At 48.2% G+C, this 16,843-nt stretch overlaps 1 long non-coding RNA gene across 3 annotated transcripts; it reads right to left on the reverse strand.

Annotated features, from left to right (window-relative positions):
• Positions 1–3,033: 3,033 nt before the first annotated feature.
• On the reverse strand, positions 3,034–16,565 carry LOC132415990 (uncharacterized). Of its 3 annotated transcripts, XR_009517441.1 has the most exons (6): positions 16,402–16,565; positions 13,687–13,776; positions 12,644–12,788; positions 4,335–4,381; positions 3,866–3,924; positions 3,034–3,342 (listed from the first exon to the last, which is right to left on the reverse strand). It is a non-coding gene; the product is annotated as an uncharacterized lncRNA (long non-coding RNA). The 3 variants fall into 3 exon arrangements; XR_009517439.1 differs by lacking the exon at positions 12,644–12,788; XR_009517440.1 differs by lacking the exons at positions 4,335–4,381; positions 12,644–12,788.
• Between the last annotated feature and the right edge of the window lie 278 nt (positions 16,566–16,843).

The following is a 16,843-nucleotide window of genomic DNA, read 5'->3' on the forward strand; positions in this document are numbered from 1 at the left end:
GTGCAGCAAAGACACTAATACTGCTGAGATGACTATGGTTTGTTGCCTACAGCTATAATTAAGGGAAATGCTGAGTTGAGTTAGAGGTTAGTGAAAAGAAAGATATACTCTTTTTTGCTCATTGTTTTAAAATGTAGATTTTATTATCATTCAGATATGGTAAGGCCAACAGATCAAGAGATGATTGCCATTAAAAAGATAATTTGTGACTCCCAGATCCCAAGAGGAGGGGTCACACTGTGCCATGCCACACGGGGCCACACGGGGAAGCACCAGGGAGGGAGAAGGAGCGGGAGGAAAGCGTGGGGAAGAGCCTTTACCGTGGTTTCTATGGGAAAGAGGCAGTGATGCAAGGTAAGCAGGCTTAGGATTGGCTAGTTTGAATCATTTCAACGGGCTCTGGGGTGTAGAGGCTATTCTGGTTGGTACCTGCCCCGGGGAGATTGATGTACAATGGTTCAAACCCACTTAGGAAGAGGGAAGAGTGTTATCTGATAGATCTAATTATACACCTACCCAATGACCCAGAAAGTCCTCTTAGCTCTTTAGCTAGGAGAAATGAAAGCATAATGCTCACCAAAAAAAAAAAAAATTGCAAAAAAATGTTCATAGCAGCTTTTTTTCATAATAACCAAAAACTAGAAATGGCCCCAATGTCCATCAACAGGAGAATGGATAAACAAACTGTGGTTTATAATGGAATACTACTTGCCAATAAAAAAGGAACAACTACTTGGCAATAAAAGGAACAAACAACGATACACAAGCTAACATGGATGAAAAAAAAGAGTGGATATATGTATATGTATAACTGATTCACTTTGCTGTACACCTGAAGCTAACACAACATTGTAAATCAACTATACTCCAATAAAAATTAAAAAAATAAAGATCATTGTAAGCCTCAAAAAAAAAAAACACGGTAATATGGATGAATCTCATAAACATGTTAAGTAGGAAAAGCCAAACGAAAAAGAGTATATTCCATTTATACGAAATTCTAGGACAGGCTAAGTCATGCACAGGACAGCCCCCAAGAACAAGGAATTATTTGGACCAAAATGTCAATGATGCTGAAAATGGTGGGAAAAAAATCAGAACAGTGGTTGTCTCTTGGAGGATGGAGGCAAGGATTGCCTGAGGAGGGCCATGAAGGAATTTTCTAGGGTAATGGTAAGGTCTCATATTTTGATTGTAGTTTGGGTTACACAGGTGTATTCATTTGTCAAAATTCAGCAAATGTGTACTTAGGATTTTTGCCTTTCATTGTATATAAATTTGATTAAAAACAAAAAAGTTGAACATTAATGAATGACAAGTGTGCTGAAGTATTTAGGGGAGTGCAGTGATGCCTGTAATTTGCTTTGAAATACATTAAAAAATAAGGTGGATTGATGGATGGATAGAGGGATGGATAGATGGATAAATATATCTAGGTAATTATTTTTTCTTTTTTAAAATTTTATTCATTAAACTGTAGTTGAATTACAGTATTGTATTAGTTTTCAGGTGTATGGCTTTAGATTCTTTTCCATTATAGGTTATTACAAGATATTGACTATAGTTCCATGTGCTATGCAGTTGTCCTTGTTGTTTATCTATTTTATATATAGTGGTGTGTATCTATTACTCCTAATTTATCCCTTCCCTTTCCCCTTTGGTAACCATAAATATGTTTTCTATGTCTGTGACTCTGTTTCTGTTTTGTAAGTGAGTTGATTTGTATTTTTTTAGATCCACATCTAAATGATATCATATTTGTCTTTCTCTGTCTGACTTACTTCACTTTGTATGATATTCTCTAGGCCCATCCATGTTGCTGCAAATGGCAATATTTCATTCTTTTTAATGGCTGAGTAGTATTCCATTGTGTGTGTGTGTGTGTGTGTGTGTGTGTGTGTGTGTGTGTGTGTGTGTGTATATATATATATATACCCCACATCTTCTTTATCCATTCATCTGTCAATGGACATTTAGGTTGTTTCTATGTCTTGGAGATTGTGAATAGTGCTGCTTTGAACATTGGTGTACATGAATCTTTTTGAATTAGAGTTTTCATCTTTTCCAGATATATGCCCAGGAGTGGGATTGCTGGATCATATGGTAACTCTATTTTTAGTTTTTTTGAGGAATCTCCATACTGTTCTCCATAGTGGTGGCACCGATGTACATTCCTACCCGCAGTGTAGGAGGGTCCCCTTTTCTCCACACCCTCTCCAGCATTTATTGTGTGTGGACTCTTTGATGATGGCCATTCTGACCTAGGTAATTATTTACATTAAATTTTCTCCATTCATATGGTTAACGTGGCTTCTGTTGCCCACGTGGACCTTCCTGGATACGTCCATTGAGCAGCCATTCTAAAAGGCAAATGTGATCATGCCACTTCCCTGTTTAAGACTTTTTAATAGCTCCCCATCGCCAACCAGATAAACTGCTTAGCCCATCATTCAAGGCTCTTCAACATACAACAGACACACACATTATATACTCTAAGTTGTAGTCACAGCCAGCAACTTGCTATTTCATGAACACAATTCTAGCCTTTCTACAACCACTACCCCCAGGAGAGTTTGTACCTCCTCTTCTCTTTGCCTGGAATGTCTTCCTTCTCCTCCTGGAATGTCACCTGCTCCTCCTGGTAACTTCTATGTGTCAGTTACCTCCTCTGAGAAGCCTTCCTTGATTTTTCTCAGGGAGAGAAAAGAATTGCCTCTTGCTGGGCTTCCCTTGTGTCCTCCCAGAGCACTTATCCAGCTGTGTGAGTGCTGGCACCACTGCCTTCTCCCAGAGCAGTGGCTGCTCAAGGCTGGGGATCCATCCCTGCCCCTTACTGAAGCCTGTGAACCTAGAACTGCCTGGCACTGGGCAAAACTCAATTCGTGTCTGTTAAGTGAAAACCTATAGAAACAGATCTACCCTTCAGTCGATTTGCAAATTTAAGTCAAATCATGCCCAAGGGTAAAGAAGAGCAGTATCTAAGATTTAACAAACAATAAAGTTAACGTTTTAAAAACTCAGGTTCCATCCCATTTTTTAAAAATTTATTTATTTATTTACTTATTTTGGGCTGCGTTGGGTCTCCATTGCCGCACGTGGGCTTTCTTTAGTTGCGGCGAACGGGGGCTTCCCTTCGTTACGGTGCACAGGCCTCTCATTGTGGTGGCTTCTCTTGTTGTGGAGCACGGGCTCTAGGTGCGTGGGCTTCAGCAGTTGTGGCACGTGGGCTCAGTAGTTGTGGCTCATGGGCTCCAGAGCACAGGCTCAGTAGTTGTGGCGTACAGGCCCCGTCGCTCAGTGGCATGTGGGATCCTCCCAGACCAGGGGTTGAACCCGTGTCCCCTGCATTGGCAGGCGGAAACACAAAAATTATTTTACAAACAGAATTGTTAGCCTGGGTCTTGTTTTCCCTCTTTGCACAGAGTTCTACTCATTTTCAGAGAGAGGTCTGCTTCTCGGAGTGGCTTTAATAAATTCATAAAAGGTCATTTGACAAGTTTATAAAAGTTCATTTAACAAATTCATAAAAGCCAGACTTGCCTTGACACTTTGCCAGAAGGGTCAGTTTCCTCTTATTGCATGCATATTATTTTTAATTATATTTTATTGTTAAAATTATACATGCTTTTGTAAATTAAAAACAATGAAAAGTAAAACAGATAAGAGATGGGAAAGAAGAAACTAGAAACTTCCTTAAAATCCACTACCCAGAAATAACCATTTTAGCATTTGGTGAACAGAATGCGCCAGTAAGAACCCAAGCTGACTCTTTTAAAAATGATCCAGTACTTTAGATTTTTCATGATTTCAGACTGTCTTTCTGCCTGATTGCTGAGCCTGGGCACACAGACAGTCAGGGCCTTACCTGTGGGAAGGAGACACCCCAGTCACAAAACACAGGTCTCGGCTCTGAGATCCACAGGGCTGGTGTGAGCATGGGTTCAAAGAAAAAAACAACAATGGGAAGATATCTCTGGAGGGTAATGAAATGACAGTCCAGCGAACATGTTTCAAAAGCACACTCATTTTTGAAAGACAGAACTATTAAATTAGCAAAAAGGAACACATTAGACCCCACAGAGCTGAGTTTCCAAATGTCTTTTTGAAATAATTAACTCCAGGCATCAGGGATCAAGTATATTCACTGCAAGTGGGAAGTGGCTGCGGGACCTGAAGCTGGAAGGTGGCCCTGGAGAAGGGTGTGTGGAAGAGGGCTTGGGGAGGGGGCTGTGTCAGGAAAATAGGCATTTCCACCAACATGAGGAAGCTCTTGGGGAGAGGCGTGAAGAGCACAGGCTTGGAGATCTGGGCTAGAGTCTTTGTCCACCACTTACCAGCGGTAAGATTGCTAGTGAATTTCCCCAAGCTTTGATCTTCTCATCTATAAAATGGGGATAATCTCAGTTACTAGTTCATAGGATTATGGTGACAAATATATAGAACATTTCAGATGGATTAGCAGTCTGTGGTCAGCAGTTAATGCTTGCAGGTGATTACTATGGTTGCTCCTAGGATGAATGAGATGGAAGAGGTTCATAGCCAGTTCTGGAGTGGGAGGGGACAAAGCACCACCAGCGTCACCAAAGTGACTTGGAACCTTAGAACCAGACTTGCTGATTCACTATAGGCAAGGAATCATACAGCAAGATTAAAGCAGGCAAAGTTAGCCTCAAGAGCCTCTGAAAAAAATAGATTGATCCTGGTGAACTAGTCAGCTATGGCTGCAATAATGCTGTGTAACAAACCACCCACAAATTCAGGGGCTTACCACCACAAGTGTTTGCTTTTCTTGCTCAGGGGTCTGCATGCTGGCTGGGGCAGTTCTGCTCTAGTCCACAGGGCATTGTCAGGCCTGCTCCCTGCACCTCATTCTGTGGCCCAAGGTCTGTACGTGGCAGCTACCCAGTGTGTGTCCTTTTCAATTCAATAGGCAGGAGTTCAAGGGCAGGCTCTTCAAGTTGGGCTCCCAAGTCTGGGGAAGACTTTGCTGGGATCCAGCTTTGCTCACTCCCCTGTGCTTCCAGGGAGGGGCATCCACAGAACAAACGTCAGTTGTCCTGGGTCCAAGAATAGTTACGGTGATTAATTAAGCTACAGAATTAATTAATTAATTAATCAAGCTACAGATACCAGCAATGCTAAACTGGAGGAAGTGGGAGGTGGTGAGGTTTGGGGAAGCCCACTCGTTCCATTCTCAGGGTCCTAGGATGGAGGACAAGGAAACAGGACTCTGAAAGGACTCCTTCCAGGGGCATCTGGAAAAATCCCCAGCCGGTGGATTGGTCTCTAATTTCTCACAGTGGGCCACCTGCTTTGGAATCATTGAGGAAGATTATTAAAGTCACAGATTCGTTGGTGCCTCTGGTCCCTCCTAACCAGGGTCCCGGAGTCAAGGCTTAGGGGCTGTGTGGGTCACAGGGTCTCCAGATGATTCTGAGAAACTTCAGCTAATCACTCAGGACCTGGGAGTTTTGAGTTTAAAATCGAGGAGGAGAAACAAATGCCTGCCCTCTGGTTTTATGTGCTAACATGTACCAAAAGCCTTAAATTCTGAGGAAAAGGGAAAACGTACAAGAAGTAATTTCCTGGAGTTTTCATTCTCATCTTCCAGAATTCCATGGTGCCAGCCATGATGTTAAGCAACTATTAACTTCAGCTATTGACCATTTTACGGACATGGAAACTGAGCTGAAGGTGACCCAGCTGCTGCCTAGACACCAACCAGTCGGGTCTGCAAGACTTTAGCTTCTGCTTCTCCTTCCCTGTCCCCAGGTGCCCTTCCTCCCAAGAGTTTGTGATCCAAATTAGTCCTTCCTTGCCTAGAGGAAGGCAGGATAGGGTGCCTGGTCAAAAGGTGTGTATCAGCGTTCGCTGTCCCTCAGGCCCTGCGCTAGTTGCTTCACAGGAATTCTCGTCTAATCCTCCACTCAGGGAAGTAAACAAGGAGGCAAATAAGGACAGAGAGATTAAGCAACTTGCTCAATGTCTCACAGCTCTAAGGCTGTGGGCTCCAGGGGCCTTGGGGATCCTGCTCCCAGCCTTAGCTCTTTTTTTAAATTTATTAAAAATTAAAAAAATTTTTTTTGGCTGCGTTGGGTCTTCATTGCTGCACGTGGGCTTTCTCTAGTTACGGCGAGCAGGGGCTACTCTTCATTGCGCGTGGCTTCTCTTCTTGCAGAGCACAGGCTCTAGGCTCGGGGGCTTCAGTAGTTGTGGCACGCAGGCTCAGTAGTTGTGGCTCGCAGTCTGTAGACTGCAGGCTCAGTAGTTGTGGCACACAGGCTTAGTTGCTCCGCGGCATGTGGGATCTTCCCGGACCAGGGCTTGAACCCGTGTCCCCTGCATTGGCAGGCGGATTCTTAACCACTTCACCACCAGGGAATCCCCCCAGCCTTAGCTCTTGACCTAAGCACCACTTCCCAGTTGCCACGGTGACTTAGCTTTTGGCTACAAGACCCAGAAGAGGCAACTCAAACGTGTTCAACTGTGAGCTCTTAAATCCATGCCCCTCTCCTGCTCCATATATAACATAAACACATGCCCTCCTCTCATGACACACATGCACACACATGCACATACACACACCATCCTCCCGTGCACACACACACTGGTGATTCGAGCCAGGGCTGTGATAAGGGGATGGTGAGTTTGGACTGTGCAGCTGCCGCTGCTTTTCTCAGGAAGCCGGGAGCTCACTGGATGTGTTGACTGGCTTGGCAAAGAGGAAAGTGCTCACAAGTCAGCAGAGGGGACTGGCTGTGCCACACCCCAGGGGCCTGCCAAGACCCAGAGAGGCTTCGAGGGGGAGGGGAGAGAGGAGAGCGAGGTCCTTGGTCCACGCCATGGGATGCAGCAAGGTCACAGCTCTAGCAGGCAGCATCTGGGTGCCTACAGGAGGTAAGTAATGGGCCATAAATAATGCATCAGGGTGAGGCAGGAGCTGGTGGAAGAGAGAGACTCTGGATTTGGAGCCAGGAGACCCAGGAAGGAATCCCACCCTTGCTTTGAATTGAGGAAGGCTGGGACCTCCGTCTCATGAGCTGTTTCCCAAAATGTAAGCCAGGGGTACTAATCATAATGACTGGCCACTGTGAGGATAACAAGAGAAAAGAGGATGCAAATGAGTGTGAACAGAAAGGTCTTATCCAAATGTGAGGTGGTCTTATTGCTCTTACAATCGTTATTCCATCTAGAGGCAGTAGAGCGCAGTGGGTAAGAACAGAGACCCTGGAGCCCCCCTGCCTTTGTTTAGGCCCAATTACTGGCAGTAACTTTACCTTTCTAGACCTCAGTTTCCTAATCTGTAAAATGGGAATAACGATGGCACCCATCACATGGAATCATTATGAGGGCCGAACCAGTTAAGGGTGCTTGGTACAGTGCCCAGCACAGTGGAGAAAGACACAAGAGCTGGCTATTCTCTCCTCTGGTGGATTGGTATCATCATGGTACTTACACAGTAGGGCTTGTTATGGACGGAATGTTTGTGTCCCCCAAATTCATATATTGAAATCCTAATGCCCCCCTGCCAATGTGATGGTATTTGGAGTTGGGGGCCTTTGAGAGGTGATTACGTTATGAGGGTGGGGTGTTCAGAAGTGGGATTAGTGCCCTTATAAAAGGATCCCAGAGGGCTCACTCTGTTCCACTCCTCCTGCCCCATGTGAGGACACAGTGAGAAAACAGCTGTCTGCAACCTGGGAGAGGGTCCTCCCCAGGACCTGACCATGCTGGCACCCTGATCGCAGACTTCCAGCCTCTAGAACTGTTTATAAGCCACCCAGTTATGGTATTTTGTTATAGCAGCCTGAGCCGACTAACAGCTGTTAGGACCTGCCAGCAGAGGTACAGACTCAGTGCATGGTGTCCCTTCTGCTTATGGAAGCAGCAGGCGTTCACCCAAAGATGGCATCCTCAGGCCTGAGGCCATGGGCAGTCCAGGATGCTGACTCAACCTGCCCAGCAGCACTGCTCACTCACACCCTGGGGCTCCCTTTCCCTAGAAGGCCCCTCATGTCATTCTCTGTGACCCCACTCAGCCCAGCCTGCCAAGCCAATGGCTAGGATCAAACTCTAACCCATCCTGAGACTTGAGACCTGATAGTAAGTGGGGTACATACAGTAATAATCTAACTCAGCTCAACAATCATTTAATAAGTGGCCTAGGTGTGCTCCTCAGCGTCAGGCATTGGGCACCGTACTAGTTTTTATTGCTGATGTGAAAAATTACCACATTAGTGGCTTAAAACATACAAATAAATTTTCTTACAGATCTGGAGGCCCAGAGTCTGGAATGGGTCTCCCTGGGCTAAAATCAGGATGTTGGCAGGGCTGCACTCCTTTTGGAGGTTCTAGAGGAGAATCCATTTCCTTGCTTTTTCCAGCCTCTAGAGACCATCTGCTTTCCCTGGCATACGGCCCTTTCCTCCATCTTCAAAGCTAGCAATGCCACCAAGCCAAGTCCTCATGCTGCCGTCTCTCTGGTTCTCTCCTGCCTCCCTCTCCCACTTTGAAGGCTCCATGTGATGACATCGGGCCCACCCAGATAATCCGGGATCATCTCCTTCCTTTCAAGTCAGCTGAGAAGCAACTTCACTTCATCTGCAGCCTTCATTCCCCTGTGCCCAGTAATGTAACATATTCACGGGTTCCAGGGATGAGGACACTGACGTATGTGACCACAGATCATTCACGGTGAGCCAAGTGCTGCATTGGTACTTTGCAGTCATTCACTCACTCACTCATTTATTCAACAGATATTGGTGGAGGGCTCCCACCTACTGAGCTCATCGTAAGTACCAGGCCCAGTGCTGGATGCTGAGGCTTAACAGCCAACAAGACACAGTCCCTGCTCTCAGGAAGCTCATAGTCCAGGGCGGAGATGGACCGGCACACAGACAACCACTGTACAGCTGAGCCAGTTACTTCACTTCTCTGAACCTGTTTCTTCATCTGTAAAATCAGAAAAATATAACTATAGCTCTCTCTCCAAATGTTGGGAGATTCAAATGAGATAACGTATGTAGGTAATGCTCTTAGCACTATGCCTGGCATATAGTAAGGGTTTCTTAAATGGCAGACTATTATTATTGGTATTATTATTGAGAATGTGGTATGATGGAAGCACAGAGGAAGGCAGTCAGGGAATCAGGGAGTCAGGTGAAGTCTAAATTGACACCCCCAGGGATGAGCAGGATTAGCCCAGGGAAGTGTAGGAAGTGGAAGGAAGGGGTCCCTGGGCAGAAAGAATGCACGTGCAAAGGCCCTGTGGTGAACAGGCCTCTCGATCCTCATGATACCCCAATAGCCCACCAGGTCTCTTCCTGCTGTGTACATGAGTTGTGCTCCCACTCCCAAAGTCCAGAGGCCAGAAAGACCTCCTGGCTTCTAAACACCCAGCTCCAAGGCAGTACTGCGCCCACTGTACTCATCTCGAGGATCCCACCTGCCCCCACACTTTGTACCTGGAACCACAAAATTCATTGTCCTAACAGCCACTCATCAATGGCCCCCTACTAGGTGCTGGGCCCTGAGCTGAGAGCTCTTCAGTTAGCAACTCACTAACTCCTCACAGCTATATAATTAGACCTGTTGGAGAGAGGAGGAAATTCTGCAAGTGTGTGAAACTTATCCGAGGTCACCCAGGTAGCAGATGGTGAAACCCAAGGCTGTTCTGACTCCCCATCTCAAGGCCCGCTCAGGCCAACAGCCCAGGCCTTTGATGGCTCAGCTCCATGCATGGAGGCTGGACCATGAGGAAACGAGATGAAGTGGGACCTTAGAAGAACATCTGGTCTACCCTAGAGTTTGAACTAGGGGTGCCTGGAGCCTGAGGTAAGGGCCAGGGCAGGGGCCAGGGCATTTGTTAAAAAGAACAGGCTCGTCTCTTTCCCAGGATAAGCTGCAACAGCAGCAAGGCGCAAGAAAACAAAGGACAAACTGGCTTGGACACTTAAGGAGGGTCCCAGACTGAGCCCTCCCACCCTCAGCAAAGCCTGGTCCTACCCAAGAGCGGGGACACCCAACCCAGAGCTAACGCAGGAGCCAGAGGGAGCTTCTCAGCCTATCTGTTCCTTGACTGGGGACAAAGCTGTGTGGACAAACAAGAAAAGCATATATGTCAGAGTCTTGGTATACACTGGTGGCTCCTGGCCCCTTCCCTCATCTTCAAAGCCAACAATGTAGGGCCACCTGTTTTCTCTTGGGGAGCGCTAACCCCTATCACATCATGATGTCCGGACTACCTTCTTGGAGCTAAACTTCTTTTCTTGTATGAAATCATGGTGATGATAGACGACAGTGTGCGTGTGCTTGTGGCAAAATAAATGATTGGTATCTGTGCAGCAAGGGGTTAGCTCAGCAGGCTGGGATTGCTCGAATCCTGGACTTTCCAAAGAAAGGACTAGTCCTTGGTGCTCCTGCTGCCTGGCGGGAGTGTTTGTGTGTGTTTCAGGCCTTGGGCCACACTGTATGGGTCTGACCAGATAGTTAACACTCACAGTGTGGCCTCTGGGGAAAGCCTGTGTTGGAGGCCCGAGGCCCTGGGCCACACTGTGTCAGTTTGACTTCTGGGGGCCTGGAGACTGAGCAGCTTAGGTCAGTTGCGCAGGTGCTGCATGCCTATGTGACCGACTCTCAGTAAAAACCCTGCACTCCAAGGCTCAGGTGAGCGTTCCGCGGTTGGTACTCTGTGTTATCACACATCAGTGCTGGAAGCATTGACTGTGCCCCTGTGCGACTCCACTGGGAGGGGCACTGGAAGCTTGCGCCTGGTGTCTCCTGGACTCCACTCGTGCACCCTTCCTCTTTACTGATTTGATCCGTGTCCTTTCGCTGCAGTAAATGGTAACCATGAAGGAAATGGCTTTTCTGAGTTTTATGAGTCCTTCTAGCAAATCATCAAGCTTGAGGGTGGTCTTGGGGACCCTCAACACAGCATCCTCTGTCGGTTCCTCAGTTTCTATTGTCTGGAAACTTGGTTGGAACCTCTGATTCAACCCAATCCTGTCATTGTGGTGCTGAGGAACTGCAGCCCCCAGAGAGGGAGGTGTGCCCGGGGCAGCCTACCATAGGGTCCGCCCTAGGTCTGGGGCATGGCACCCCAACTCTGGGCATGGCTTTAGCTCAGGCCTGGGGTGGGGCTGGGACAATCACCCTGTAGAAAGGGGGCCATTCTCTCCAGAACTGCAGGACAAAGGCTTCTCCAGACACGTGTGTCCGCTTTGGAAGGAGAATGGCTTAGCTCTCCTCCAAAGAGCAAATCTTAGCTTTTCGTCTGCTTTCTGCAAATTCACTTCTACGTAAGAGCTCCCTGGGGCCCAGGGAAAGCTGTGCCTCCTCCCTGACCTCTTGGTCCTCCCTTCCCGCTGAAAGTGGGGTTGATCAGGTCCCTCAGGCTCACGACTGGGGCCAGCAGCAGAGTTAGGATCAAGGAAAGCCTGGAAGGCCACCCAGCACCCGCCAGGAGAGCTGTCTTTCCCTGGAACACTTCCTATCCTTCAGGGGAAACTGAGACAGGGAACTCTTAGCTCTGGACCTTGTGACAAAGTGTGGACTTAAAAACATTCCTGGGCTTCCCTGGTGGCGCAGTGGTTGAGAGTCCACCTGCCAATGCAGGGGACACAGGTTCGTGCCCCGGTCCAGGAAGATTCCACATGCTGTGGAGTGGCTGGGCCCGTGAGCCATGGCCGCTGAGCCTGTGCATCTGGAGCCTGTGCTCCGCAACAGGAGAGGCCACAGCAGTGAGAGGCCCGGTACTGCAAAAGAAAAAAAAAAAAAACATTTCTGAATCTGGGGCCAAATAGTTCCCTTCAGGACTGCCTTGGGTGTGTTTGTTTTTTTAGCTTTTTATTTGAAATAATTATAGATTTACAGGAAGTTGCAAAATAATAGAGAGAGGTCCTGTGTACCCTTAACTAAGTTTCCTCCAGTGGTAACACCTTACACATACAAGATCAAAAAAACTCAGGCTTTAAAGTGAAATTAGCACAATTGGGAAGGTGGGGCTGGCAACCACTCCACTCCTTCTCCAAGATTCCCCCAAGAACCTGCATAGGTGCGAAGCCAATCGGGACACCACACACAGGTCTCCTTTCAAGGATGGATGGGCTGGCATTGGCGGAGATCAGAGACCAAGCACCCAGGCAAAGGGAGGCTGCAGAGTGGCCTTAGGAGGTCATCCAAGAGATGTGGGCAAAGCAGCATCTTGGGGTAAATTGCTAGCAACACTGTTTCCAACAATGCAAAATTGGAAACATCCTAAATGCCCAACATGGGATCGGCTAAGAAAATAATGAAGCATCCACACAGTACAGTGCAGCTATTATCATTACATTGCGGAAGAATTGTTTTTATCAGGGTAAATGTTCACGATATACCGGCAAGTGAAAAAAGATTGAGTGGCAAAAATATGTGCAGTATGATTCCTTGGGGGGAAACACACACACACACACACACACACACACACACACACACACACGTGCTGAAGGACATACCCCTCCCCTCTGTCCCAATGTTAACATGTTAACACTGGTTATCTTTAGGCAATGGAATTATGAGTGATTTTAATTTTTCCTCTGCATTGAGTTTTCTGCATTGAGCATATATGACTATTGGAATTTTAAAAATATATTATCAGACCTACCCCTTGCCTGGACTCAGCACATACTGGGGCTCCATGTGTCTGGTAGAGCTTCCAGGGGAGGTGGAATGGCATTCTCAAAGGGACAGGGAGGAGGTTCTGCTGTCCTCTTGGATCGGGGAGGACAGATTGGGGTGTCTGGAGTCTCCTGGAGAGCAAAGGGCAGGCACTGAAGGGGGAGGGTCTTAACATGTTATGGGAGAAAGGGGGTGGCAACATAGCCACTGTGTGGTCCAGGGTGGCCCAGGAGCGGGGAGCAGATAATCTGGTGGCTGGTGAAATTCCAGAGGCAGCCTGAGACCAGACACTCACCGCTGCCTACTTGCTCATTCCAGCTTCCTCACCATCTGCTCACGCACACCCAGCCTTCTCCACCTAAATGCACGAGCTCCTGTCAGAGGGCAGGGCTGCAACATGCTCAGCTCTGTGCCTCCCTGAGCTTAGCATGGGGCCTAGCTGACCCACTGTAGGATGGATGGATGCTCTCCCCCGAACACCCTCTCTTCTATCTCCATCTGCTGACCTTCTACCTCTCTGCAGGCTCAGATGCCCCTACCTCCATGAAGCCCTTGCTGACCGCTCCAGGCCCCCCGTGTACTGCACGGTAACCTCAATTGCACATGTTAGCAGAGTCCGCCCAGTACCCAGATTATGGCACTCTGAGGTGGTTTCCTCCATTGGGGCACAAACCTGAAAGGCAAGGTCAGTGCCTGGTCTGCTCTGGTTCTCCAGTGCACTCAGCACAGGGCTTGGCACCAAAGAGGCACTCAACCAAGCCTATAAAAGAAGAGAAAGGATCCTCTCTTCTCTTCCTGAGGCCATCTTACTCATCATTAGTGAGGGGAGTGTTTGTGGGGACAGGGGGACAGTTCCTGCTCAACCTCCCCCTGCTAACAGAGGGAGATTCAATGGCCCCAGGCTCCCCTGCACCCCTGACCCCACCTGCTGCTTCTTTTCACTTGCTCCCAGTCACGGTCACAAGGGGACTGGAGAGGAACTCCAGTGACTCAGCCCAATTCATCACCACAGTGGAAAAACCCAGTCACCTGTCCTCCTGGCAAAGGGACCGGAGCTGCCTCTGCATCTGGAAGGGCAGCAAGCCATACTTTTCTCAAGGTCCTTTTGTCTTTCACCTGCTGAAAAATCAAAGAGTAAAGGATGTAGGAATATTATCACTTGACACTGTAGACTTGCAGTGTGATATGACTCTCAGTGACCCGGGATGGTGTGTTTCCTCCATGCCAGGCTCCGAGTTAAGTGCCCATGTGTGTCATCTCACAGCAGTTTCACAACAAGTCCATTATTATCTGAAGTGGGCACTGGCCACTCTTTTGGCCATCAGCATCTGACATGCCCTTCCTATGAGGCAGAGTCCACCTCCTACTAGAGGAACTGAAAACACATTTTTCCCAGCCTCCCTTGAAGCTTCGACAGAGTGCCTTTTACAGGCATCTCCAATCAGACATCACATTCCTGACTGTGAATTAGAAACTGGTGACACGAACAAGCCGAGACCATACCAAGTCCATTCTGGTGACAGTGTGGCAGTGGCAGCAGCAGCCCCTCTGGCTTCAGAGGCAGCCATGGTCCTGATGCCAGCACCCCGTGTCCCTGCCCAGGGGCGGTGCTGGCTGCAGCATCTGTTCCCGGGGATGGCAGCAGTGGTTTTGACCCCAGACCAATGCTACAGGGTTGGGCCTGGCTCCTGAGGTCCTGAGGGCTGCCCGTCATCCTTTTAACAAACCCTGTTTTGCTTAAATCAGACAGTAGGTTTCTGTTTCCTGCAGTCACCCAGGCTGATTCGGTAGCCTGAGTTTCCGGATGGGGAAATGAAGGCCCAAAGAGATGTTCAGACAGGCTGGGTCTCGTCTCTAGCTGAGGTACAGGCCAGTCTCCTCCCTGGTTTACAAATGGGAAAAGGGAAGTCCAGAGAGGGCCACAACTTTAGCAGCATCTTTCAGGTAATGAGGAGCAAGGCTTGAGGGATGTGACTTGGAGCCCCCCCGTCCCAGCCAACAGCTTGGCCATCTGCCACGCTTGGCTTTCCTCTGTTAAAAACCCTGCCACCCAGCCTGCTCCCAAACACCCTGCCTCCCTCAAAGGGATGAAGAAGAGCCCCGGAGCAGAAGGAACTGAGAGCTTGTGCTTCTGCTCACTCAGCTGGGACTCTTCTGCCCAGCATGACTGACTCCTCCAGAAGGGGTCAGGGCCTCCCTCCCTGCCTATCCCATGAGCACCTTTTCTTTCTTTTTTTTTTTAAATAAATTTATTTATTTTTGCCTGTGTTAGGTCTTCGTTGCTGCATGCAGGCTTTCTCTAGTTGTGGCGAGCAGGGGCTACTCTTCGTTGCGGTGCGTGGGCTTGTCATTGCAGTGGCTTCTCTTGTTGTGGAGCGTGGGCTCTAGGCGTGCGGGCTTCAGTAGTTGTGGCACGCGGGCTCTAGAGTGCAGGCTGAGTAGTTGTGGCGCACAGGCTTAGTTGCTCCACAGCATGTGGGATCTTCCCGGGCCAGGGATCAAACCGTGTCCCCTGCATTGGCAGGCGGATTCTTAACCACTGCGTCACCAGGGAAGTCCTAAGCACCTTTTTTTAAAAAATAAATTTATTTATTTATGGCCATGTTGGGTCTTGTTACTGCACGCGGGCTTTCTCTAGTTGCAGTGAGCGGGGCCTACTCTTCGTTGCGGTGCGAGGGCTTCTCATTGTGGTGGCTTCTCTTGTTGCGGAGCACGGGCTGTAGGCACAAGGGCTTCAGTAGTTGTGGCACATGGGCTTAGTTGCTCCGCGGCATGTGGGATATTCCCAGACCAGGGCTGGAACCCGTGTCCCCTGCATTGGCAGGCGGATTCTTAACCACTGTACCACCAGGGAAGTCCCCTAAGCACCTTTTCTTGATGCAATAGCTCCCTGGTAGGAGTGCTCCCTGGTAGTGTTCTCAGAATCACATTGCTTCATCATCTATTAAAGCTTTATTTTTTTAGGGTTTAAATCCTCAACCTAACCCCCCCCACACAAATGCCCACTTGGGGTTCATGAATTATCTAAACCAGATGGATTTGTCTGCATTAGTTCAAGTCTATGGCAGACACCATTCCACACACAGATCTGTCTGTGTGCAGATGTGTCACAGTGTCAAAGCTCTTATTAGGCAGCCTTTTACATCCTCCTGGGGCCTGTATTCCAATTCAGAACAGGCTAGGCCTCATGAATTACATTACTAGAACATCAACAGTTAGTTTTATTCAATAACCAGGCCTGAAATTATTGGAAAGGATAGAATTCAGAAAAGCCTGAAAGAATCTATAATGCAATAATAACAGTTTTATCCTCAGTAATCACAAGGACTATTTATTGAGCACTTCATCCATGTGTCTGGCACTATGCTAAGCATTTTATGCCATCATTTAATTCTTAGGAGCCCTCTGAGGTCAGCATTATCCCAGTTTTACAGAGTATAACATGAAGCCTCAGAGAGAATAAGTCACACAGCCGGGAAATTATAGAACCAGCCTGTACTCTTAAGGACCGGTTCCAGGCTTGTATACGTAGAACCAGTTTCCTGGACGTTTTGGATGTAGAGGTTTACTCTGTCACCACTTCCCCTCATCATCCCTTTACAAAGGAGGAAACTGAGAGGCAAGAATTTCCCCAAGGTGAGCCCCAGAGTTGTAAGGAGGACCCAAGCTTGCTGCCTTCTGTGCAGTTTATATACTGCACCCCAAGCAGGAATGTGCACCCCATCTGGGGCCACCAAATCTTACCAGCTTCCTAAACGTTGCAGAGTCGGTTAATTCAAAGTCATAGTAGCTTTCACGGAAGCCTGGAGCCGAGGGAAAGCTGGGACCTCATTACAAACCAGCCCAGTTAAAGGTTCAGTGAAGGGGGAGACGCACTGAAGGATCCTTTGACGTCTCAGCCCGCACCATCCCGGACCTCCCAGATGACCTGGTCCAACACAGTCACTCTGCACCAGAAAGGCTGGAATCGGGAGGGGCAGAGCCCCGCCCAAGGTCAGTGGCAGAGCCTGAATAGAACCCCTGTCTCCAGGAGCCCTCCTCTTGAGCTGTCTTGCCCAAGTAAATTTTTTCAGGTCATCACATTTCCATTCACCCTACAGTAGGACTCCATCCAGGGACTTTGGTGTTCCCTCTTTTGGGGTAACAGGTGTGAGAGCAACGTCACTGGGCCTGACCAGAGCGAGCC

Source organism: Delphinus delphis, chromosome 20 (genome assembly GCF_949987515.2).
Source record: "Delphinus delphis chromosome 20, mDelDel1.2, whole genome shotgun sequence".
Lineage (NCBI taxonomy): Eukaryota > Metazoa > Chordata > Mammalia > Artiodactyla > Delphinidae > Delphinus > Delphinus delphis.